This window comes from Taudactylus pleione, unplaced genomic scaffold, assembly GCF_031769625.1.
Source record: "Taudactylus pleione unplaced genomic scaffold, aTauple2 ptg000116l, whole genome shotgun sequence".
Taxonomy (NCBI): Eukaryota; Metazoa; Chordata; class Amphibia; order Anura; family Myobatrachidae; genus Taudactylus; species Taudactylus pleione.
The window spans coordinates 4360577-4387500 of NW_028284518.1; positions in this window are offsets into that span (position 1 = coordinate 4360577).

Consider the following 26924-nt stretch of genomic DNA (forward strand, 5'->3'; position numbering starts at 1 on the left):
ATGTAACTCTGAGGTGTCTAGACTATTGTCTTAAATAATGTTCAGTGTAAAGTGTTGCTAGTAGCAGTTGACATGCAGAATCTGCTAGGCTCAGTTTACACAATTTACATTACTGTTAGACCTGATTGAAATCTAACAGGTGCCAAAAGAGCAATTGCCAAGAAATGTTAATTTGACACTGTTGACCACTCTCTGGCCCTGATTCAGAGCCGGATGCTCCGACAGAGTGCTCGCTCTGAATCAGGGCCGGCCTTCTGTTTTTTTTAGAGCGGCCTCCTGGCCACTCGCATAGCTGACCTGACCATCGCGACCATCGGGGCTTGCGAGGAGACCCTTGAGGTAGGGTCTCGTCTACCACAAGCCCCAGGCAGCTTCCTGCTCTAACTGAACAGGAAGCACTCTACTGACATCACTGGTGATGTCAGTAGGGCCGCCTACAAACGGCAGGCGTTCCTCCATTTTTCTGGCCACCCCACCACCACGCCTACAAAACGGGGCGAGCTGTTGATCAACATCGACAGCCGCCCCTTTTGTAGCGAGCCCCGGAGTGAGAGAATTTCTGTCTCGCTCCGGTGCTTGTGCATGCGCCGTTCACATGCGGCGCGTGCGCAGTGCTCCACCATCGACCCGCTTGTGAGCGCATAGGCGCTTGCAAGCTGGTCTGAATGAGACCCTGTGTCTTATCCTGGTTCTCATCCTACTTATTAAATAACTCTACTAGTGTTTGTTTTTCTTGGATCCGCTTTCTATATCAGTTGGATTACCAAAGGCCAGAGATACCTTTAGGCAGCTTTAGGCAACTGCCTAAGGGTGCCGGCACCTAGGGGGCACTGCTGAGTCCACCTACCTGCAAAATAAAGTATGTCAGAAACATAATTCTTCTACATCAGCGGTGAGCCTCCAGAATTTGGTCTGGAGGCTCTTCTTTTACCCTCCCTGTATGTGGCCCACTGTGTGGGATGGGAAACAGAGGATGCGCACCTCTTTCAAAAAGGCACGATGTGAGTGCACACTCTCAGACAACATCAGCAAGCAGAGACTGTCACTGCACTACAGCAGCTGATCCTGGCTCAAGGCAGCATCTGTCACAAGACACAGGTGAGACGATTTTGCAATATTACAACTTGCAAAGGCCGAGAGGAGAGTTCGAGAATAGCCTTCTGTGGTAAAGACCCCTATACATCAGCAATTGATTGCAGCAATCGTGCAATTTGCAATTGATTGTGTATAAAAATATTTCCCTTTTTCAGTCGTTAATGGCAATTTTGCAATCGATTGAAAAAGGAAAAGATTTTTATACACAATCGATTGCAAATTGCACGATTGCTGCAATCAATTGCTGATGTATGGGGGCCTTAAGTAAAAAGTAACTACCAATAGTCAGGGGGGTGGAGTAACTACCAATAGTCAGGGGGGTGGGGTGAGGGCACAGTACTGTGGGCTGTGCTGAGAGAAAATCTCTCAGCAGCGGGAGTTTACTAGTGTTGCCCACACGGAGACTCTTACAAATCAGCAGCTCTTTAAAAAGCATTGGCTTGCTGTGCTGGAGACACTTGTTTGAGAAACTGGAATGGAAACATGCTGCTGACCTGCCTGTGTACTGTATATCAAAGCTAAATTGGAGCCTTTTGACCTGCTCACTAAGGCCCTCATTCAGAGGCGGTCGTTAGATGCAAGCAGTCGCACTGAATCAGGGCGGCCGCTTGCATCCTGAACGGCCGCCTCCTTGTCGATCGTTAAGCTGTGGGTTACCACCCACAGCTTAACGACCGACCAGGTTGATGGTCACAATGGTGATTACCATCGCGATCATCGGGGCTTACGACCAGACCCTAAGGTTGGGTCTGGGCACTTGTAAGCCCCAGGGAGCTTTCTGCTCTGATGGAGCAGGAAGCTCCCCACTGACATCACTGATGATGTCAGTGCGGCCGCCCACAAAATAGTAGGCTTTCGTAAAGGAACGCCTCCATTTTGGAAACCACCCCACCGGCCCGCCTACCAAATGGGGGCAGCTGTCGATCAACATTGACAGCCGCCCCTTTGGTAGCGAGCTCAGGAGCGACAGAGTTTCTCTGTCGCTCCGGGGCTTGCGCACACGCAGTGCAGGCCTAACCATCGAGTCGGATACGAGTGCATCGGCGCTCGCGACCGACTCTGAATAAGGTCTTAAATCACATATCTTACTGCTGACAGTGTGCTGGTTTGTACAATGCTGGCTGCACAATACAGATGAGTAGGTCTATAACAAGAATACAGACAAAAAAAGGAGGGGGGGACTATAAAAAAAAAAAACACTAAAAGGAGAATAAGTACAATACCATACAGAGCATATAGAGAGAAGAACATACTATCCTAGAGGGGAGAGCAGGAGAGAGGCCGCTCCAAAAAAAAAAAGCCCGGCCCTGATTCTGTCAGAGTGAGCGGCTCTGAATCAGGTCCTCAGTTGCTGTCAACTCTCAATATGAGATCCAAAGAGCTGTCTCTATCAGTGAAGCAAGCCATCATTAGGCTGAAAAATCAAAACAAACCCATCAGAGAGATAGCAAAAACATTAGGTGTGGCCAAATCAACTGTTTGGAACATTCTTAAAAAGAAAGAATGCCCCGGAGAGCTCAGCAACACCAAAAGACCCGGAAGACCACGGAAAACAACTGCGGTGGATGACAGAAGAATTTTTTCCCTGGTGTAGAAAAACCCCTTCACAACAGTTGACCAAATCAAGAACACTCTCCAGGAGGTAGGTGTATATGTGTTAAAGTCAACAATCAAGAGAAGACTTCACAAGAGTGAATATAGAGGGTTCACCACAAGATGTAAACCATTGGTGAGCCACAAAAACAGGAAGACCAGATTAGAGTTTGCCAAACAACATCTAAAAAAGCCATTACAGTTCTGGAACAACATCCTATGGACAGATGATACAAAGATCAACTTGTACCAGAGTGATGGAAAGAGAAGAGTATGGAGAAGGAAAGGAAGTGCTCATGATCCAAAACATACCTCATCAGTGAAGCATGGTGGTGGTGGTGGTGGTAGTGTCATGGCGTGGGCATGTATGGCTGCCAATGGAACTGGTTCCCTTGTATTTATTGAGGATGTGACTGCTGACAAAAGCAGCAGAAAGAATTCTGAAGTGTTTCGGGCAATACTATATACTCATATTCAGCCAAATGCTTCAGAACTCATTGGACGGCGCTTCACAGTGCAGGTGGACAATGACCCGAAGCATACTGCAAAAGCAACCAAAGAGTTTTTTAAGGCTAAAAACTGGAATTTTATGCAATGGCCAAGTCAATCCCCTGACCTGAATCCGATTGAGCATGCATTTCACTTGATGAAGACAAAACTGAATGGAAAATGCCCCAAGAACAAGCAGGAACTGAAGACATTTGCAGTAGAGGCCTGGCAGAGCATCACCAGGGATGAAACCCAGCGTCTGGTGATGTCTCTGCGTTCCAGACTTCAGGCTGTAATTGCCTGCAAAGGATTTGCAACAAAGTATTAAAAAGTGAAAGTTAGATTTAGGATTGTTTAGTTTGTCCCATTACTTTTGGCCCCTTAAAAAGTGGGAGGCACATATTGAAACCATTGTAATTCCTACACCGTTCACCTGATTTGGATGTAATTACCCTCAAATTAAATCTGAAAGTCTGCAGTTAAAGCACATCTTCTTTGTTTCATTTCAAAGCCATTGTGGTGGTGAATAGAGGGCAAAATATGAAAATCCTGTCAATGTCCCAATATTTATGCACCTGACTGTATATCTATCTATCTATCTATCTATCTATCTATCTATATATATATACAGTTGTGTGCATACAGTGTATATGTGTATATATATATATATATATATACAGCAAGATGGTGAACGGCACTCAGGAGGCTTGAAACGGCTCAAATAAAGACCATGACACCAGTCAAAATATAATTGACGTTTCAGGGATGTAACCCTTTTATCAAGACTTACCAACATGTAAAAAAAGAGAGAATAAATACCTGTGTGAAACACCCTCGTGACTGTAAACCAGCCGCAGCATCCGGTAGGAGACCTGATGGGGTCACTGGCTCGACCCTGCGCCCATGTTCCAGACATCTCCAGGGGCGTGGCTTACCTCCGTGCACCATCACCATAGTGATGTATAAACAACAGCGACTGCAAAGTACATAGAGATACAAAAAGATACCGAGTGACTCATCAGATATATGTAAAAATGTACAATCTAAACAACAATCTATCTTAATTGAATAATAAATCAAAATTGCAGGGAACAGCATAATAAACGAACCAAATAAAACACTACGAGATCTATTAATATCAGTGTCACAAAAAAATAGAACACATGATAATCGTAAAGGTATAAGACCATCACTTGAACTACTACAAGAAGAACTTAAGCACCAGTTAATTCTCAGGACGCCTAAAAACTAATAAACTAACTCCCATCACAAACTGCTAGCAATGAGATAGAATACATCCATACTCAATGGATAAGGTACTATAAAAACCATGTAAATGATGTTCGTTCATTCAATCCCAATGGATATATGGTTTGTAGAGTGTCAATCCATTTTGCCTCTCTTTGGAGAAGGACCCGTCACCGATCTCCTCCTGGTTTACAGTCACGAGGGTGTTTCACACTGGTATTTTTTCTCTGTTTTTTTACATGTTGGTAAGTTTTGATAAAAGGGTTACATCCCTGAAACGTCGTTTATATTTTGACTGGGGTCATGGTCTTTATTTGAACCGTTTCAAGCCTCCTGAGTGCCGTTCACCATCTTGCTGCATGTTATCTATTTTGAAAGGGCACCGGAGCTGCTGTTACTTACTTTGGAGTGCCGGTTGTTTGGATCTGCATATATATATATATATATATATATATATTGTCGAAGCTGGATTATTGGCTGAGACAAGATCAGTTTAAAATTGAATCGCAGCGACACCATCTTGTGACTGGCCGCAAGACGCCATCTTGGAAATTAGATCGCAAGACGCCATTTTGCGAATGGCCGCCTAAGCGTCATTTTAGATAAACTCACACTTTAGTACATGTGGCGATATTACTATTAGCATCATGCGAATGCATTTGTGACCATCGCCATAAGTTACGGCGATTCACCAAAAGCCCATTTCATGACTTTACGTAGTTTGGGTGCTCTGGATAAAGTGTATATTATTAAAATTCCCCTAAAGTATATATTTCAGAAATCGCTTTACAGTATGTCAAAATTGGATTGCATTAGCAACAACAGAGCAAATGGCCACGTAACAACTAGCCTGTGTAGACAAGCTTCCTGGATATAACGTCTGCTCTCACTACAGGTGGCTCTGCTCGAATACACACCTTACATTAGCAGGCTTTCTGCAATAAAATACCTTCAAAGCCAAGAGTGTTATCTTAGGTTTTGGGTCTTGTAGCTGTGCTAATTTGCATTTATACAAGAGCCTGGGAGAACAAAGGACTTTACTTTTGAGCCTGGGAAGGGTGGGGGCTGCTGAGAGAGGGGGGCGTGTGGAACTATAAGGCTCAGCATTCAACACTGCTAGGTGTTCACTTAGTTTAAGTGAGATTTAAGTGCACCATTTCTCATACACACATTAATGCGCATAATTGCGCTGGTAACTAATTGCATATTAGCGAATGCATAAGATCCTATATGAAAACGCTGTTCATTAGCTTTATGCGCACGCATCTGCTCCAAGTTAACTAGCATCTTTATATCAAGCCCCGCATACTCACACATTACATATTCACATACAAGGTTCCATAAACTTTAAGGTATAAGATTTAAGTTTGTTCTTTTAGTATAAATGCTGTGAAATAAAGATTATTTGGTAACTAAGGTTTTATACATGATAAGTAAGCCGTGTTTGATTTTGTACTGATGCTAACTCTTTCAACTGAATTACGGTATTATCGGTGTGGAGATCGCATCATGCATTCTCAACTTATGGACCGCAGAGACTTCAAGCAACAAAATGTATATTATATGAACAACTGTTAGGATGTTGCATGGGGCGGGAAACCAGAGACCCTCAGTTGTTGGAGGCTGGGTTGTGTCTATTTGAATCAGCCTGTTAAATGCTCTGTAACAGATACATCCCCTTGAGGACCAATGGCATCAGCAACAAACTTCTCTATTGTGTTGTCTATTTCTGGGAGGTATAAATATGTGTGCTCCAACACTGGGTCTTAGTCTTCTTGCTGAATGCTGACTGACAATGGGTTTCTTGCTGATGCCTAACATCTGGACCAGAGAGCGCTGCGTATGTATAATTGTATTTGGGCCTGTATAATTCCTTTGCGCCGAATTGTGTATGGATCAATAGCGTGTAACTGACTGTACTATTACTTGAATAATACTTTGTGCTTTGGAACCACACGTTCCAAGTCTGGAGTCTTTATTTACTGTATGACTGCGTACGCAAATTAGCGTCATCCTTAGAGGTTTATAGGTAGGATATTAGAAGGTGTGAGCCAAGGAAGCTGACTAGAATCCAGGGACAGAACCTAACATTTAAAAGGGTGCCGCAGTATTGAGTACGCGGCTGAGTCGCAGTTTTGCGCACAGCAAAGATGCACTTTTGCGTACGCAGCTAAAAAAGTTGTCATATGGTTGTGTGGTAGTCGCATTATTATGTATGCGACTGGTCGCACAATAGCGTATACGTACTTCCGGTTGTGCTGCCATATGTTTAAATAAAGCCGTTGAGGTTTACATTTTTCAATTATTATCAATATCTGGGTTAACGTGTATTTTTCTGCGCAGGAAAAAGTGTGTAACAGTGAGTGCTTGTTGGTAGGGGTAACTTGTTCCCTACAGTTAGAGGTACCATATGACCTTTAAAGGCTAAGTGCTAGTCGCTCGGTAAGCAGCTTACCATTCTATAAACAGTAGCAGGTGTACATGTTGTCTTTGTTGCAGAGAAGGTGTGGAAGTTGCCTATTTAAATCTTATCCAGGTGTGGAAGTAGCCTATTTAAATCTTATCCAGGTGTGGAAGTTGCCTTTCTAAATCTTATCCGGGTGTGGAAGTTGCCTTTTTCAAATCTTATCCAGGTGTGTGGGTGCATCCTGTTAATATCGTCCACAGGTAAGTGAAAGTATCTTGATTGTCTTTCACCAGTTTAAATTTTTATTGAAAAGCATAGGAGTTGTCTCAGAATGGGGGCCATGCAAACAATAGAGATGTTAGACAATGATGTGCTGCTAATGGAGGCACCAATTGGATCGGCTCGTCGTATTATGCATACTAAGTACGGTACTTATGCAATAAGGTATTGTGATGTATGGTTTAAAATGACGATGAAGAGTGTTAGACCGTTTCCCAGAATTGGTAGTTTTGATAAGGATGTATTAGATAATGGCCGGGATCACATCAGTTTGATGCGCTCCCGAGAGAAAAAGGGAAAATATTATGAATGTTTAAAATTGTGGCAGAATGATGGGGATGCGTGGCTTAAAAATTGTCAAGCGACGCAAACTAGCGTTGCGAGCGCATTGCCAGAAAATACATCCGCGTCGCTGAATTGCAATATGGGCGGGCCACAAAATGGCGCCCACGTGCAGCAAGGTAGCGTTGTGGAGCGTATTGTCAGCAGTTCACGCTCACCACCTCCACCTTATGTGGATGGAGGTGCAAGTACAGTTACCAAAAATACCCATAAAAATGTAACAAGCAACTTGTACCATCTCTTAAGCAACCATAAAGAAAATGTTCATGATGTGGATGATGAGCCTATGGAAATGTCTGCCATTTCCTAAGCTGTACAAATGATAGATGCTGCATCACAACAATCACGAGTGGTGCCGCCATCTCCATCGGTAACAGCAAGGGAAGTGCTAACGGGAGGCAATCGGGAAGCTGACTGCCTAAATACCGGCAGCCGGCTTCCCGACTGCCATTTCACAACAAGGGTGAAATGCCGGGCGTCTAGATGTAGACGCCCGCATTTCCCTGACGCCGGGAGACCGGTGCCCGGCATCCACGAGCAGACAGAAATGGGGGGGGGAGGGTTAGGTTTAGGGCTCCCGGGGGGGACTTAGGGTTAGGCAACCCCCAGGGGACTTAGGTTTAGGAATGCGGCCGGCGGTATTTCATACCAATTCCCATGCTAACACCCTCTGCACCCGTAGAGGAAGTTGTTAATACTATACGTAGCAGCAACAGATTAAACCCCCAGCCAGGTAACAAGGTCAAAGGTAGCAGCGCTGCCGGTCTGCATCCCATTCGGACAATAACTGTTCCGAATGGAAATGCAGATGCGAACGGTGTAGTGCCCACGAGGGAAGTAGTAATGCATTGTCTTTGGACAAGAGCAGAACTAAATTCCATCATAAATGATTTCCCCGATCCCAAAAAGGAACTAGCCAAATATCAAAGATTTTTGAGAAATTTGGGTAGTTCACATGAGCCAACTAATAAAGATTGGCGTGTGGTGTTAAGGGCCTGTCTACCACGCAATACCGACGTGACAAAATTTATCACGGATTGTGTATTGGATGGTGACGTTCCCTTAACAGACCAAGTAGACCAAGGTAACATTTCCCGTATTGTAACTCAATTGGGTATATATTTTCCAGTAGTAGTTTACTGGAACAAAATTTTCACCATTAAGCAAAAGGAGAGTGAATCTGCAGAAGATTATTGTGATCGGGCTCTGCAGGCTATCACCCAGTACACTGGGATAGAATATATTAAAGATAGCACTCACCACAGGGGAATGATAGTCACAGTACTCATGGACGGTCTGAAAGAGAATTTAAAGACTCGGGTTCAGACCTCACAGCCTGGCTGGAGGGGACTCACAATAGATACCCTCATAGAAACTGCCATAGAACATGATAAAAACATCTCAAAGAAGAGAGAGACCCAGAGCGAAAAACTAATGGCTGTCAGTATCCAAGCTCTGGAGGGAATGACGGTAACATCACAGCCAACGGACACACTCGCACCTGCACACACACTTACATCTGAACAGGTGTATGACCTCACTAACCCCACACAACAACAAACACAGCTCTATTCCACAAACCCTATACAACCACAGGTCCCATACTACTCACAAACCTCATATCCCCCACAATACCCTTACCCTCCCTATCCTTACCCATATCCTTCACCTTTACCCTCTGCTCAAACCTCACAACAACACATGTCTTCACCCGATTCACGAACATGTTTTAATTGTAAACAAACAGGACACTTAAGTAGAAACTGTACAGTAAAAAGAGTAGGAACCCCAAATCAGGGAAGACCTGGACATCCCCATAAGGGATATGCACAGAGACCAGCAAATGCCCAGGAGGCACCAGCTCCAATTGTGGCCGTAAATGCTTTATTGGAGAATGGTAGCCAATGCTTGGGGTCAGGTCATACCTGTAGTCTACAGATAGTCAGGTTAACGGGAAGTACTAGGGAAGAACCGGTCATGATGGTCGATGTAGCTGGTACTGAATATCCTTTTCTTGAAGACACAGGGGCGACCAGGTCAGTGATAAAATCTCCCGTTAATTTACAGGTGACCAACGAGACAGTACCAACAATGGGTGTAACAGGTAAAGTGGAACATTATCCTTTAACAAAGTCCACAGAGGTTACTATTGGGCCATTGCATACCAGGCATTCTTTCCTTCTGGCTGCTGTGACTCCTACTAACCTGCTGGGTAGAGATCTGTTATGTAAAATGGGATGTGTTATAAATTGCACCCCTGAGGTGTATTTTTGGATATCCCAGAGAGAGTTGCACATGAGGTGCGGGATATGTTGGACACTCCCCAAAGGATAATGTATCACTGTACAAGTTTAAATGAAACTCCATCTCAGGTAGATGAAATGTTGTCCCAAATTCCAGATTCTCTTTGGACTAAGGATGGACAGGACACTGGATTAATGGCAGACGTAAGCCCTGTAATGGTAAATTTAAAAAGCAGTAGGCAAGTTCCAAAAATTCCCCAGTACCTACTAAAACAGGTGGTAGAGTTAGGGGTTTTTCCAATAATTGAGCGATTATTGCAACAGGGAATTTTAGTTCGTATAGCTAGTATAGCCAACAGTCCCATCTTTCCAGTGAAAAAGAGTGGTGGGAGGGGTTATAGGCTGGTACAAGACCTTAGAGGTGTTAATAAGGTGGTAGAGAGCCAATTCCCTGTAGTGCCAAATCCAGCTGTCATTCTTATGCAGATCCCACCAAATGCAACCCATTTCACTGTCACTGCTTTCTTCTCTGTGCCTCTCCACCCTGACTGTTAGTATCTATTTGCATTTACATACAGAGGTGTACAATATACATGGACACGGTTACCCCAAGGTTTCATAGACAGCCCCAGTATCTTCTCCCAGGCATTGCACGACTGTTTGCAATCTTTTCAACCTGCCAATGGATCTGTTCTAATTCAATATGTGGATGATTTATTGCTATGTTCTGACTCATTTATGTCATGTTTGAATGATACTAAACTTTTGTTGCTTCATCTCTCGCATACAGGACACAAGGTGGCTAAGGACAAACTACAGCCGTGCCAATCCAGAGTAAAATATTTGGGACACCGCCTAACCCAGGGGTAATGACATCTTACAAATTATAGAATCCAGGCCATACAAAACATGACACCGCCGTAGAATCAACAGCAAATTTGTACCTTCTTGGGAATGTGTGGATACTGTAGAATATGGATCCCAGGTTTTTCTATTTTGGCCTTGCCTTTACAGGAATTAGTCTCGTCCTCAAAGCCCGATCGTGTCATATACACAGAGGAATCAGAGCAGGCTTTCCTTAATCTTAAGGATAGTCTGACAAAAGCTCCTGCATTGGGAATACCTGATTATGAAAAACATTTTGATTTGTATTGTACGGAAGCCGATGGTTGTGCTGCAGGTGTCCTTACACAAATACATGGTGATGCCAGTAGGCCCGTAGCGTACTACAGTGCCCAAACGGACACTGTAGCAAGATCACTCCCCACTTGTTTGAGAAGTGTAGCAGCTATCGCTCTATTGGTGAGTAAAAGTGAGGACGTAGTACTGGGTCATGATATGATTGTCTACACTCCTCATGCTGTATCTGCTCTGTTGAACTCAGCTCAAACCAGACACGTCTCTTCAGCTAGGTTTACCAAATGGGAACTAGCTCTAATCACACCCGCAAACATCACTGTTAAATGTTGCAGCACGCTGAATCCAGCAACGTATTTACCATATGTACAACATGATGTACAAAGGGTGGAAGGAGGCGAGTTGCTGGTGGGAGGTGAGTTCAGCGGACATAATGATACGCACGATTGTATGAAATATCTGAATCATACCTTTACTGCTAGACCTGACATACATGACACACCTTTAGAGAATGTAGATGTGACTTTTTACACGGATGGGAGTTGTCATAGACAAACAGACACAGGTGAGTTATGTATAGGTTATGCTGTTGTAAATGACACAGACATCATAGAAGCAAAACCTCTTGGCCCTCCTCACTCAGCCCAAGTGGCAGAGTTAGAGTTAGTAGCACTAACTATAGTGTGTGAACTGGCAGCAGGCAAATCTGCTAACATTTACACTGACTCGAGGTACGCGTTTGGGGTGGTGCACGATTTTGGGGCTCTATGGCGTCTGAGAAATTTTATGACAGCAGCAGGCACACCAGTTGCACATTCCATAAAACATCTTTTAGAAGCAATCCAACTGCCCAAAGTGGTGGCAGTAATTAAATGTAAAGCCCATACATGTGAGGATGATCCGGTGTCACTGGGCAACAACAGAGCCGATGAAGCTGCAAAATGGGCAGTAGGGTTAAAAATGTTTTCTCCAACTGAAAAAATTATGTCTTTCCAAACAATTGATATTCTGAAATTAATTGAGATGCAAAATTTGTGTTCAATTCAGGAAAAATCCATTTGGAAGTCCAAGGGATGTGGGCAAGAGCCCTCCGGGCTCTGGAGGGACGGACAAGGTAAACCAGTAGCCCCCAAGGCATATTACCCCAGCCTGGCAGAGGCAGCACACGGTCTGACTCATCTGGGAAAACAGGGTATGTGCAAGTTGGTGAGAGCATACTGGTGTGCACCAGGTTTTTCTTCACAAGCAGAAAAGATAGCAATGTCATGTCTGACCTGCTTGAGGAAGAACATAGGGAAAGCGATCCCTACTGAACCGTCCCACATTCCACCAACCAATGGACCTTTCCAGGTGATACAAATTGATTTAATCCAATTACCACCCTGCAAGAACCTTAAGTATGTATTAGTGTGCACTGATGTATTTTCTAATTGGTTTGAGGCCTACCCAGCGGCCACTAATACTGCTGCATTTACTGCCAAGAAAATAGTCCAGGAATTTGTATGCAGGTACGGTATCCCTAAAAACATCGAGACTGACAGGGGTACTCATTTCACAGGTGATGTTTTTCAAAATATGTGTAAGCTGATGGGTATTAATAGCCGACTTCATACCCCCTACCGACCACAAGCCAGTGCCAAGGTGGAGAGGATGAACGGAACTATTAAAAATAAGTTAAGTAAAATTATGGCAGAGACTGGACTAGGATGGCCAGAAGCGTTACCTTTGGTCCTACATAGCATAAGGACCACTCCTAGACCCCCTCTAAATCTGTCTGCATTTGAAATACTGTTCGGTAGACAACCTCATTTGATTATAAGTCCACAGGAAGACTTGAAGGGTAACAGCGAGGTAACTGTAAAGTATCTTATATCAATGAGTAAGCAGTTAAAGCAACAGCAGCAGAAACTGAAATTGTTGTCTAATGATATGCCTGAAACTAACTGTCATGATATTGAACCAGGAGAATATGTTATGATCAGAAATTTCTTGCGTTCAGGTTGTTTGACTGATTGGTGGGAAGGTCCATACCAGGTGCTGCTGACAAGTACTACATCTTTGAAGGTGGCCGAGAGAGATACCAGGGTCCATTCCACTCACTGCAAAAAGATCAATCAACCGGTGGAGAAACAAGTCAGAGACAAGGCTGATAGCGTGGACCTGTCGCTCGCGAGCTAGTTCCGAGAGGATTGAAAAGGTCGTAGTGAGATACCTGAACTAGGAGAAATTTGCAGGTCTTGTTGTGACAATGGATGGGCCTGCTGTGTTCATTTTCATATTCTCTTTTAGAGTGTTCACCATCCTGGTCGGTTCGGGAATATTCAGTTTCTGTGATGGGGGACCGATTGAGGAGATGGGAGCTGATGGCAGCGCTGATGGAGTGGAGTCAGGAGGAATGCAGTGCCAATCAGGGGAGTGTCTGACCAATCTTAGTACTGTTATTGTTAAGAGAACTGTCATTCCGGATACTCGGGGAAGGTGTGGAGGTTTATCATCTTAAGACTCCTGTATTTGTGAGCTTTGTGGATCCCTAGTTGATGAGAACTGTATCCAATGGTGCCAACCTAAATATAACCCATACTGGGGTGGGTATCCTTAAGAGGATTATCATAGCATGGTAGGTAAAGTGTTGAATCAAACTGATTGCTGGGTGTGTTCACATGTGCCACAGGGACAGCATAACGTAGGGTTGGTGCCATTTCCGCTGAATATCACGGAAATTTTAGAATTACAAAAAGGGAAAACATTGGATGGAAAATTCCTCTCATCCAAACCACCTCATTTCAAACTCTATCAATTCCAAGTAGATAGATCACTTTTGTGTTTAAACATAACCAACCCCAATAAACCCGGGAGTTGGGAAGTTACGGGGAATAATCAGACGATGACCTTCTCACAAAGAGCTGATAATGAGTCCATAAATCATGATCTGTTATGCTAAATTAAACCTAGTGGGAAACATTTTAGGTATCGGTATACATTGAGTTCCACCAAAGAAATTATTGGTTATTGTGCTAAAATAATACAGCCAGAGACTTGCATGAACCAGATGGAAGACCCAGAAATAGGATTGTTTGCAAGAGAAATGTGCTTAATGATAATGATGCATACCATCCCTTATGTTCTCCCTTATAATGTATATTTTATATGTGGAAGAAAAGCGTATAAGTGGCTCTCCCCAAGTTCCGAAGGTTTGTGTTACCTGGGAAGAGTAGTCCCAAAAGTTATGACCCTCACACATGTTGAAATGCTTGGTATACATAAAAACACACCGTCACCATATCTTCACACACAATATGAACACAGAGGCAATAGAAATATGATACCTGGTGATGTGCATAAAGCCACTCAGTTAATTAGTGAGACAACTGTCTTTCAAGTTTTAGTCGCACTGGATCCTACCAGGATCGCTTGGGGTACGTAAAATTTTAGATATATTCAGGAACTTGCTAAATTGATAGATAATATTACCAAGCTGTACGATGACACATTCAGGTATACAAGTAGAGAATTGCAAGCGTACAAGAAAGAACTGGTGCAACACAGGCTAGTGTTGAATTATTTAACTGCTGTTACTGGAGGGTATTGCATAACGTTAGCCACCCAATTTGGAGTAAAATGTTGCACCTATGTCACCAATGATACCAGCGACCCTAAGGAAGTGATAGACTGGAAGATGGATGAAATTCTGCAGCTAAAATGGGAGTTTTGTAAGAACATTAACGCTTCAGTGGCTGAAGTAGGGGAGAAGATAGAAGGATGGGTTTCATGGCTGAACCCAGTGAAATGGTTCTCAGGTCTAGGGGAATGGGTCCAGGAAATGATCGCCAGTATAGGCAAATTCTTGATCCTTATACTGATTATCATCATAATAATAGGCATATGTGTCCGGTGTGTTCCTATTGTGTTGAAGTGTGGAAAATGTAAAAATAGAGTAAAATGAAAGAATTAAATTATGATGGTGGCCAGTATGAATACCGAGGTAAATACAGAACTGCATTACAACCCTGAACTAGGAAATACCATCATTTAATGTATTATATTTAGACATGCATAAAATGTATTATTGAAATGTTATTTTTAAAACACCTCAGATAATGTAGTCTAAATTCCCCTTCAAGACTGCTTTTATAAGACTGGTGCATCCCCACACCTTTCACATGATCTTCCAAGATCCGCGGTGTGCGTATAATAGTAGTTTTATGTCCCCACTCAGAGACACATTATTGATGGATTAAGAACCACCTTGTGCCATCCCATAATAACACTAAATAATATGTAAATGTAAGCCTAAATTATATTTTAAAATCAGATTGTGATAGCATGTTGTTTGCTATCAAAGGGTGGTCTGTCGAAGCTGGATTATTGTCTGAGACAAGATCAGTTTAAAATTGAATCACAGCGACACCATCTTGTGACTGGCTGCAAGACGCCATCTTGGAAATGAGATCGCAAGACGCCATTTTGCGAATGGCCGCCTAAGTGCCATTTTAGATAAACTCACACTTTAGTACATGTGGCAATATTACTATTAGCATCATGCGAATGCATTTGTGACCATCGCCATAAGTTACGGCGATTCACCAAAAGCCCATTTCATGACTTTACGTAGTTTGGGTGCTCTGGATAAAGTGTATATTATTATAATTCCCCTAAAGGATATATTTCAGAAATGGCTTTACAGTATGTCAAAATTGGATTGCATTAGCAACAACAGAGCAAATGGCCACGTTACAACTAGCCTGTGTAGACAAGCATCCTGGATATAACGTCTGCTCTCACTCCAGGTGGCTCTGCTCGAACACACACCTTACATTAGCAGGCTTCCTGCAATAAAATACCTTCAAAGCCAAGAGTGTTATCTTAGGTTTTTTCGTCTTGTAGCTGTGCTAATTTGCATTTACGCAATAGCCTGGGAGAACAAGGGACTTTACTTTTGAGCCTGGGAAGGGTGGGGGCTGCTGAGAGAGGGGGGCGTGTGGAACTATAAGGCTCAGCATTCCACACTGCTAGGTGTTCACTTAGTTTAAATGAGATTTAAGTGCACCATTTCTCATACACACATTAATACACACAATTGCGCTGGTAACTAATCGCATATTAGCAAATGCATAAGATCCTATATGAAAACGCTGTTCATTAGCTTTATGCGCACGCATCTGCTCCAAGTTAACTAGTGTCTTTATATCAAACCCCGCATACTCACACATTACATATTCACATACAAGGTTCCATAAGCTTTAAGGTATAAGATTTAAGTTTGTTCATTTAGTATAAATACTGTGAAATAAAGATTATTTGGTAACTAAGGTTTTATACATGATAAGTAAGCCGTGTTTGGTTTTGTACTGATGCGTACTCTTTCAACAGAATTACGGTATTATCGGTGTGGAGATCGCATCATGCATTCTCAACTTATGGACCGCAGAGACTTCAAGCAACAAAATGTATATTATATGAACAACTGTTAGGATGTTGCATGGGGCGGGAAACCAGAGACCCTCAGTTGTTGGAGGCTGTGTTGTGTCTATTTGAATCAGCCTGTTAAATGCTCTGTAACAGATACATCCCCTTGAGGACCAATGGCATCAGCAACAAACTTCTCTATTGTGTTGTCTATTTCTGGGGGGGTATAAATATGTGTGCTCCAACACTGGGTTTTAGTCTTCTTGCTGAATGCTGACTGACAATGGGTTTCTTGCTGATGCCTAACATCTGGACCAGAGAGCGCTGCGTATGTTTACTTGGGTCTGTATAATTCCTTTGCGCCGAATTGTGTATGGATCAATAGCGTGTAACTGACTGTACTTTTACTTGAATAATACTTTGTGCTTTGGAACCACACGTTCCAAGTCTGGAGTCTTTATTTACTGTATGACTGCGTACGCAAATTAAACCTTAGAGGTTTATAGGTAGGATATTAGAAGGTATAGGCAGGGGTATATAGAGGTTCTAATTCAGTATCGTTAATATATATATATATATATATATATATTTATATTTATGCAACATATTTATATTTGCTTTTTTTGGAAACCCCTGTCCTAGAACTGTGTCCAGACTGTTGTTGGAATACACTAGCAGCAGCATCAAGCTAAAAAGAGAGAGCCTCAACCAAATGCAGACTGCAGGAGGAGGAATGAATAGCTGTGAGTGTCATATTGAGGTAAGATAATATAATTTATTAAATAACTATTATACAGTATGCAACTTTTTTTTGTCAGATTTTGGAAATGGGATTTTGTTGGCAAGTATGGTGCCAGGCATTGGGGATGGGTGAGTGGGTATATATATATATATATATATATATATATACGTGTAGAAAACAGCAGCACTCACAGGACTTAGTAAAATACTCACTAAGTCCTGTGAGTGCCGCAGTTTTCTACATGTTCATACATCAGGTTCTCCTACCTCAGATGGCACCTGGGCAAGTATTGATTGGTACTGTGGAGTGCCGGCTCCAGTGACTTTATATATATATATATATATATATTGTGACACAGTTAGGTTAGGGGGTCCCTCTCCTGGGTAGAGGACTCCTTCCTTACACACACACACAGCAGCAGGGAAGCAGCACACCAGTCTGGATGCAAGTACAAACTGGTCGGCGCCAGTCTTTATTGTACAATGTCAGAAATAACATAAGAAAACATAAACAAAAGTCCTAGCCCTGTCGGGGCACTAACTTCACAGGTAGTTCCCTCACTACCAGAACCTGGCAGGGCCTAATGCCCTCGCCAGCAACAAAAGCACAGCACAACACTCACGGATAGGTTTTCAAGTGTATCTGAGCAAACTCCCTGTCTGCTCTCCCAGGTGAGACAATCAGCCCTCAACACACTAGGCTTATATTGGCCACTCTCAGGTGGGAACCCAATCAAGCCTGTTACCAGGCTAAGAGAACCAAAACCTGGAGTGGCCATGGGTGGAGCCCTCCCTCTCCTCTCACCCACAACCCCCAGGTCCCAAACCGGCTTTTCAAAAAGCCAAAACTCAAGCCTGCTACACTGCAGACTTTCTCCTGGGGGTTTAAAACACAAAAGACAGGAATCTGGGACAAATGTACCTGCCACAGACCACTTTACCAGTGATCCTATCACAATACATATATATACAGTCAGGTGCATAAATATTAGGACATTGACAGAATTTTCATATTTTGGCCTCTATTCACCACCACAATGGCTTTGAAATGAAACAAACAAGATGTGCTTTAACTGCAGACTTTCAGATTTAATTTGAGGGTAATTACATCCAAATCAGGTGAACGGTGTAGGGATTACAATGGTTTCTATATGTGCCTCCCACTTTTTAAGGGGCCAAAAGTAATGGGACTATCAACTCAAAAGCTATTTCATGGACAGGTGTGGGCTATTACCCTCGTTATTTTATTGTCAATTAAGCAGGTAAAAGATCTGAAGTTGATTCTAGGTGTGACATTTGCATTTGGAATCAGTTGCTGTCAACTCTCAATATGAGATCCAAAGAGCTGTCACTATCAGTGAAGCAAGCCATCATTAGGCTGAAAAATCAAAACAAACCCATCAGAAAGATAGCAAAAACATTAGGTGCGGCCAAATCAACTGTTTGGAACATTCTTAAAAAGAAAGAACGCACAGGAGAGCTCAGCAACACCAAAAGATCACGGAAAACAACTGTGGTGGATGACAGAAGAATTATTTCCCTGGTGAAGAAAAACCCCTTCACAACAGTTGGCCAAATCAAGAACACTCTCCAGGAGGTAGGTGTATATGTGTCAAAGTCAACAATCAAGAGAAGACTTCACAAGAGTGAATATAGAGGGTTCACCACAAGTTGTAAACCATTGGTGAGCCACAAAAACAGGAAGACCAGATTAGAGTTTGCCAAACAACATCTAAAAAAGCCATTACAGTTCTGGAACAACATCCTATGGACAGATGAGACAAAGATCAACTTGTACCAGAGTGATGGGAAGAGAAGGAAAGGAACTGCTCATGATCCAAAACATACCACCTCATCAGTGAAGCATGGTGGTGGTAGTGTCATGGCGTGGGCATGTATGGCTGCCAATGGAACTGGTTCCCTTGTATTTATTGATGATGTGACTGCTGACAAAAGCAGCAGAATGAATTCTGAAGTGTTTCGGGCAATATTAAATGCTCATATTCAGTCAAATACTTCAGAACTCATTGGACGGCGCTTCACAGTGCAGTGGACAATGACCCGAAGCATACTGCAAAAGCAAACAAAGAGTTTTTTAAGTTTACAAAGTGGAATGTTATGCAATGGCCAAGTCAATCCCCTGACCTGAATCCGATTGAGCATGCATTTCACTTGTTGAAGACAAAACTGAAGGGAAAATGCCCCAAGAACAAGCAGGAACTGAAGACATTTGCAGTAGAGGCCAGGCAGAGCTTCACCAGGGATGAAACCCAGCGTCTGGTGATGTCTATGCGTTCCAGACTTCAGGCTGTAATTGCCTGCAAAGGATTTGCAACAAAGTATTAAAAAGTGAAAGTTAGATTTAGGATTGTTTAGTTTGTCCCATTACTTTTGGCCCCTTAAAAAGTGGGAGGCACATATAGAAACCGTTGTAATTCTTACACCATTCACCTGATTTAGATGTAATTACCCTCAAATTAAATCTGAAAGTCTGCAGTTAAAGCACATCTTGTTTGTTTCATTTCAAAGCCATTGTGGTGGTGAATAGAGGCCAAAATGTGAAAATACTGTCAATGTCCCAATATTTATATGCACTTGCCTGTATATATATATATATATATATATATATATATATATATATATATATATATATATATATGAAAATGTGAGGCATAGTGTCGGGAAGTGAAAATGAGTAAGATAAATTACAGTTGGTAAGTCATGATGTCAAGGTATGGTGGGTGAGGGATATTTAGTGGATGAGGTATGGTGTCAGCGAGTGTTGGAAGGTGTGGGTTAGGTATGGGGTCAGGAATTGAGGGAAGGTAGGGGATTTATAGTGTATGAGGTAGGGTTTTCAGGGAACGGTGGTGAGTTAAGGGTATTTTAGTGCGTAAGGTTTGGGGACATTGTTTTTATGGGTCCCTCACTGTCATATTCATGTTTTTCCTTGCTCTCTCATTTCTCTAATTCTGTGCTTACAGTGCATGACTATTTGAGAACCAAAAGGTTATATGTATTCAGCCAGAATTTTACATTCTGGTAACTTCCCCTACACACCTTTTCCCCTGCTCTCTGGCAAGTTGCAACATCGACAGCCATTCCAATATGTCTGACATGTCGTGGGACTGTGATGCTGCCAGGACGGTGTTCATCCCTTGCTTTCTCTTTATCTTTCCTTCCCAGCCAAACATAGCAAGAAGCTTATCTCCCAGACAATAGCTCTTGATAAAACAAATTGAAACAGTAATAATATTATTGGGGGTTAATTATTGATATTGGGGGTAGGAGGGGCATTAGGCTGAAGCTTTGCCTAGGGTGCCAAGAAACCTTGCACCGGCCCTGAGAGTGCCACAATTCTCAGACCTGGGCCCTCTGCTCTTTTTTTTTTATACTACTAATTACAATTATCTACATTTGGGTGATACCCAAATGTACCTGTTCTCTTTGGTTCTCCCAGCATCTGTGTTGGCCCACATTACTGAATGTAATTTTGCAATTTCACCTTGAATGTGATCTAACCACCTCAGTCCCAAACTTTCAAAAACAGAGCTAATAATATCCCCAAAACACAGACCTGACAGCTCTATTTCTGTTGACAATACGACAATAAGTCCTATCCCTCAAGCTCACTGCCTAGGTGTTACCCATATCTCAGAATTGTTCTTTGTTCCCACATTTATTCTGTACAAATTATTTTTTTACAGAATCCACTATAACATACTTCTTGTTGAAATATGGAGTGCACTACTGTGCTGCCTCAATCAATACTACATAATTGAAGCATTCTCCTTTACTAAGATGGCCAACGTTTAGTCTTCTGTGCATGTATGGCACCATCTTGCCACTGTGTTAGAGCGCCACAGAGGAACACAGACATATTCTAGTTAGCTGTGATTCTGTGGGATTATTGAATGCATTATCTATATCTATCTACCCCTAAAGTGAAGTTTAACTATGTACTACTAATTACTTGGTAGCTTTTCAGCACCACATCCTGCTACAAAACAATATATCTTTGCAGGGGATGCAGTCTGGATACCGATGGGCATTATCCCACCCTCCGATATCCCGACACTGGCAACCCGACTGGGGACTAAAGATAGGCGTCAAAATCCTGACGCCTATCATTAGCTCCACTACAAAATACCGACACCTGGCATATCAAACGAAGGTAAGCCGGGTGTCTAGCATCTAGCCACGGGGGGAGGGAGGGTTAGGTTTAGGGACCCCCGAGGGGATTAAGGGTTAGGCACACCCTGGTAGGGTTAGAGTAGGGAAATGGGGAGTTAGGGTTAGGTACCACTAGGGGGGTTAGGGTTAGGCAGCGGGGAGGGGGGTTAGGTTTAGGCACTAACAGGGGGAGGTTAAGGTTAGGCACCTGTAATGGGAGTGCAGAAAATGGTTGCTGAAAGCCATATTGTGTGTAATGATTTTATAATATATCAGGCAATAGACAATGATCAGACATTGCAGAAGGTGTTTTTGACAGAAAGAACCTAAGAAAAGGACAAAGTTCTCAGTGACCAGACATACCTAATCCTGAGTCAACATGGTCTTACCTTCATCTTATCTGAGTACATAAACCATAAACACAGTTGTTGGTGAGATTTCCAACATTCATAATTGAGGCAACAGTGCCCAATACTGTCTATTAATATTTATGTATATTTCCAAACATGACCTTTATACTTGTTAAAATGCTGATGTAGGCGTTTTCCTCCTATATGAGACATTATTTATTAGTATACAAGCAGCCTATTGCTCCATGTATGAGATTCCAGCTCCAAAGTGTTGGAGGGGCTCCTGGGAAGGAAACCATTTATGTTTTGAGTAGATGATCTGATAAGCAAGTTAAGTGTTCATAATTTACTTTTTCTTTTACTTTGTAATAAATGTCTTTTAACTGATATTTGTTTGTATGGCTTGATTAATGTCTTTGTATCCAAAGAATCTTATCTCATTCCACTGAGGACAGCACCACTAAGGGAGAGTTAGGAGGGGAGAGGGGAGGGTTAGGTTACTTACCAGCCCCAGTCAGGAATTGGGTCTGTCGGGGTCCCGTTGTCAGTATTTGATCCTGCGGCTTTACATACCAATTCCCTTTGCAGGATTGCAATTAATCCACAGCAGTGTGGGCACGGGACAGCAACACTGAACTTTACTACCAATAAGGTCTCATATAGAATATCCTCTATTCTCTAGGGGCACATCTAAATCGTTCTATTTTGTGTTATGGCTTCAGTTTGGATAATTTTTTGGTCATCAGATAAATGGCTGATTAATTGATAGTGCAAAACTGTGAACCGCTTGATACTGAATATAACCGGCTTTTAAGATATACAATTGAGAAGTATAATTTTGATTTAAGATTATTTATATCCCTATGTGGGCTAGTGACTGTCATAATAATTCGCTGTGACTTAATTTCTACTAAATTAGCTTTATTATACTAGCCAAATATAGGAATACTTTAAAATATATATCCGTTGTCTACTAAAGCTCTGTTTTTCCCTGAAAGGAATATATAATATTATGTACTTACCAGTACAGTTAAATGTTGTGTGTTACATGTAATGCATTGTGTATCAATATTTTATTTAATACTAATAAAAGTTAAATTGTAATTTTTTCAATCCAAATACGTTATAAGAGTGCCTTCAACAAAGAGTCTTATTTTCTCTCTCCACAAATTTGTATTCACTCTGACTCTGGAGAGCACCACCAATTCCACAGATTCAGTCACAATGCAGTCTCGACAATTGTCTTAGTTGGTATATAATTATGTAGTACCGTCCTGCTTCTGTCATGTATCGACAGTAAGGATGGTGCAACTTTCCTCTATCTTGTGCAAGCTCTAACCCCTGTTCTCCATATTCTAGTTAGCTCCAGAGTCCCTGTGCATATTATCCTGCATTTCCGGCATAAATCTTGCCTGTACCTGCACTGCTACAATCATACTTGACCGGCTGGTCCTCTGTATGTTCTCAAGCTCCACTCCATCCATATACACTAAGTGTGTAACTGTAAGTATGGATGTACAAACATCTCTACTATACTTCAATAAGCCAAACACTTGGTTAACTACTAAGGCTGCCTGCTATATCTGGATTCCGATGGTGCCTACTATTATAACCTGCACTCCATCACAAATAGTACTCACATATCAACAGGTTATGGGTCCAAGCAACTAAACTACAGGTACCTAAATGCCCAGACGCACCAGGCGCCAAAAGTGAAGACACGTGGCAGCAACAGTAAATCAGCAGAGTTATCTCAGAGAAGTTAAATAGTAAGGCTTCATCAGTTTTTCAATATACAGCATGTACACAGGAGCTGCATCCATGATGAGTTTTATTAAACTGAAAAGCTCAGAGAAATATATATATATATATAAAAATAAAAGCATGTAGACAGGCACTCATTGAATGAACAACATGCCGTGGTGCCAGCTATAGTATTATATAAGCCATGTCTCCTGCTTATAGATGCACACCTTGAGAAAAAGGCCGTTTAGGCCTTGAAACGTTGGTTCACGCTGGAATAAAACATCTTTACTTCATTGCTAAGTCCGGATGAGTGCCGCTTATTCCTGCTACTCAGAGCAGGAGACATGGCTTATATATATATATATATATATATATATATATATATATATATATATATATATGTTAAAGGTGTGCAGTCTAAAACCTATTTCCCATATAAACTCAATCAGTGCATTGCTTTGCACACCTGGAAAGCCTGAGACACTTTCCACTCAGACTACCATCATTACATTGGTTAGACGTTAGAGGATGGAGTCTGGCATTGTAATATGCACACCAGTCAGAGGCACAATATAGGTAAGTCCTGCAAATATTTAGACTGTGTAGTGCAGCTTTGGTTAATTTTTGGGGTGTGGGTACCCCTGGATTGTTTTGGCTGATCTTTTTCAGGGCACCGCATTATAACACATTTTTCCTTTATTACACATTTTAACCCTTCATAATGAACTGTTTGTTCATTATAAATGTACTTCACTTTTTATTTTCATTCTTTATATGCAGCCTGGCTGCTCTTAACTCTCTTTTACACTGCACTTTTCTTAGTATGGCGGTGCCCTGGGGCGGCTTAGCTGGGCCAGTTTGGGGGTGTCCTGCGCTCTGGATTTGAATACTAGAATGTTAGGGACATACCCGACAGAGGTTACCCGGATGCGGTGGGTAGGCCCATAACCTTGGCCAAGATTATGCTAAAAACCTCTATTCATTGCAAAACTGTATTTATTGATATATAATCAGTTAATTTGGAGTTGAGCACCTGTACTTCTTTTTTTGTGCATATATCAATTGTCTCCACAGGTAGCACCTCCAATTATATATATATATATATATATATATATATGTTCAAGGTGTGCAGTCTGAGGCCCATTTCCCATAGTAGCGTTAGATGCTAGCACAGCCAAACTAACTACAGAAATTGTCAGGACAAAACTGTTACAGTTCCAAGAATGTGTGCCAGTTGAATTAAATGCTGAGAATACTGCATTATACACTAAAAATGAAAAGCAACTGAATGCAAACTAAAAATTATGCATAATATAAGACGTGTAGCAGCAAAGGTTAGTCAGCTTTAAGTGTCACAGGCAGTCACAGAAAAGATTGTTGGTACTGTATATTGACTTAGGTGCAACAAGACATTTCATTTGTAATAAAGAGTGGTTAACTATAATGAACATGTGATCTTATAATAATCAGAGTATTAGGAAATGAAGTACTTACAGCTACAGAAGTAGGGACAGTCAGTACCGCCTGAAAATAGGGACGAAAACCAAAGTCACAAAAATTCAAAATGTGCAAAAGGATAGTGCATTGTGTGGTACAAAAAAAGAGACTGTAATAGCAACAGGTTCCCAGTGCTATCACTCATATGTCCTTGACACACAAGAGGGTTATGTGATGATGACCTCTTATTCACAATCTCTGAAACTCTGGCACAGAAGGTTAGGTCACCTTGTGTTAGGATTTGCAGTTAGTAAATCATCTTGGTGGCAGTTCCCAGTCATAGTTGTTACTGGGATACTGCATCTTGTTCTGGCTTTTTGCAGGTAGCTGGAAATCCTGTCTTGTCTGTGTTTAAATCATAGCCTGTCATTCATGTCTGTCTGTGTGTTTTGTATCATGTGCTCACTAATTACTAGTTGTCTGTGTGCAGAGCTCAGGTGGACACATGCCTTTGATTAGGAAGTGCTCTCTCCAGGAATTGGTTCTGATTGGACCCTGCTTCCTTTAAGTTTCAGCCAGCCTTTCACTCCATGCCGGTTATACTGTCTGACAACCAGTGTATGCATGTCTCTCTGAAGTCTGAACTTTTGCCGGTCTCCCCAAGTTCCACTGTTGCAGTGTCCTGCACCTATCTGTCTGTTTAGTATTTGCCTGTGAAATGTACCCTGCTGCTGCCTGTGGCACTTTCATTCCAGAGTCCAGCCAAGCCATTTCAGTCTGCTTCCTGCCTGTGTTCCTGTCGTGCCAGAGTTCACCTGTCTCTCATCTTGGCTGTCATAGTCGCACCAAGTAGCTCCCGTGCTACCACCATTCTCCATATGGCTTCCCAGCTGCACCAAGTAGCTCCTGTGCTACCACCATTCTCCATACGGCTTCCCAGCCACAACAAGTAGCTCCCGTGTGACCACCATTCTCCATACGGCTTCCCAGCCGCACCAAGTAGCTTCTGAGCTACCGCCATTCTCCAATACGGCTTCCCAGCTGCACCAAGTAGCTCCCGTGCTACCACCATTCTTCATACAGCTATCCAGTTGCACCACTGTCCCTGGACATTCCTGAGACCCATTATCTGTCACTGCTGGTGTATCCTGTCCATTACGCTTGTTTCAATACCATTACCTGCAGCCTTACTCCAGTTAGCCAGTTGTGGAAGGATTGCCACATCTCTGTCCTGTATTGTCCCAGTCAGCAGACCTGCGGTCTCTCCCCGGTTGTGTAAGCCTCCACTGCTGGAGGCATAAATCCAGGCGGCCACCTAAGTAACGGTGTGTAAATAATTCACTAAGGGAACAATGGGTGGCTGTTATTGGTGGAAGATCCTCTCCCTGGCTCTATAGGTCTTACACAACTGTGTGTGAACCATAACATTTTTTATATGACAGTGTTGAGAAACTCATAGATGGGATGGTTACAGGTATATCTATGAATGATACTGAAAGACCAATGTGTGAAATCTGTTTTACAATCAAGCAAAGCCATTGCCCTATCCCAAAATCAGCAAGCAGGCCAGAGGCATCCCTGGAATTTGTGAATACAGATGTGTGTGGTCTGATGGAAGTTAAATTGATAATTAGAAGCAGTTACTTCATAATATTCATCAATGATTTCACAAAAATGACACACATTTATTTAATCAAAGAAAAGAGTGAAGTGATGAAAAGATTGTAGACCATAAGAAATTAGTGAAAACTCAAAAAGGTCACAAATTAAAAGTCTGGCAATGAAGGAGAATATCTCAACCAAGATGTGGAAAACTTAATGTAGAAGCATGGGTTAAACATCAACTAACCATTGCATACACTTCAGAACAGAATGCTGTTAGTAAATGTTCAAATCGAACCATAATGGAGAGAGTCTGATCTTTGTTAGACAAGTGTTTTTGTGTGGAAGCAGTGTCTACATGCTCCCACAGTTGCCTTAAAAGGGAAGACACCAATAGAGATGTGGTCTGGAAGACAAACAAGCATCAAACATCTCAGAGATTTTGGGTGTATTGCCTTTGTACAAATCCCCCCAAAAAGAAGATGTAAGCTGGATCTCAAGTCCATGAAATGCATCATGCTTGGATATTGTCAAGAGAGTAAAGGTTATAGACTCTGGAATTCTAAGGCCAAATATCTTATTAAGTCAAGAGTTGTTATATTCCAAGAGACAGCACTACATAACCACTTAACTGAC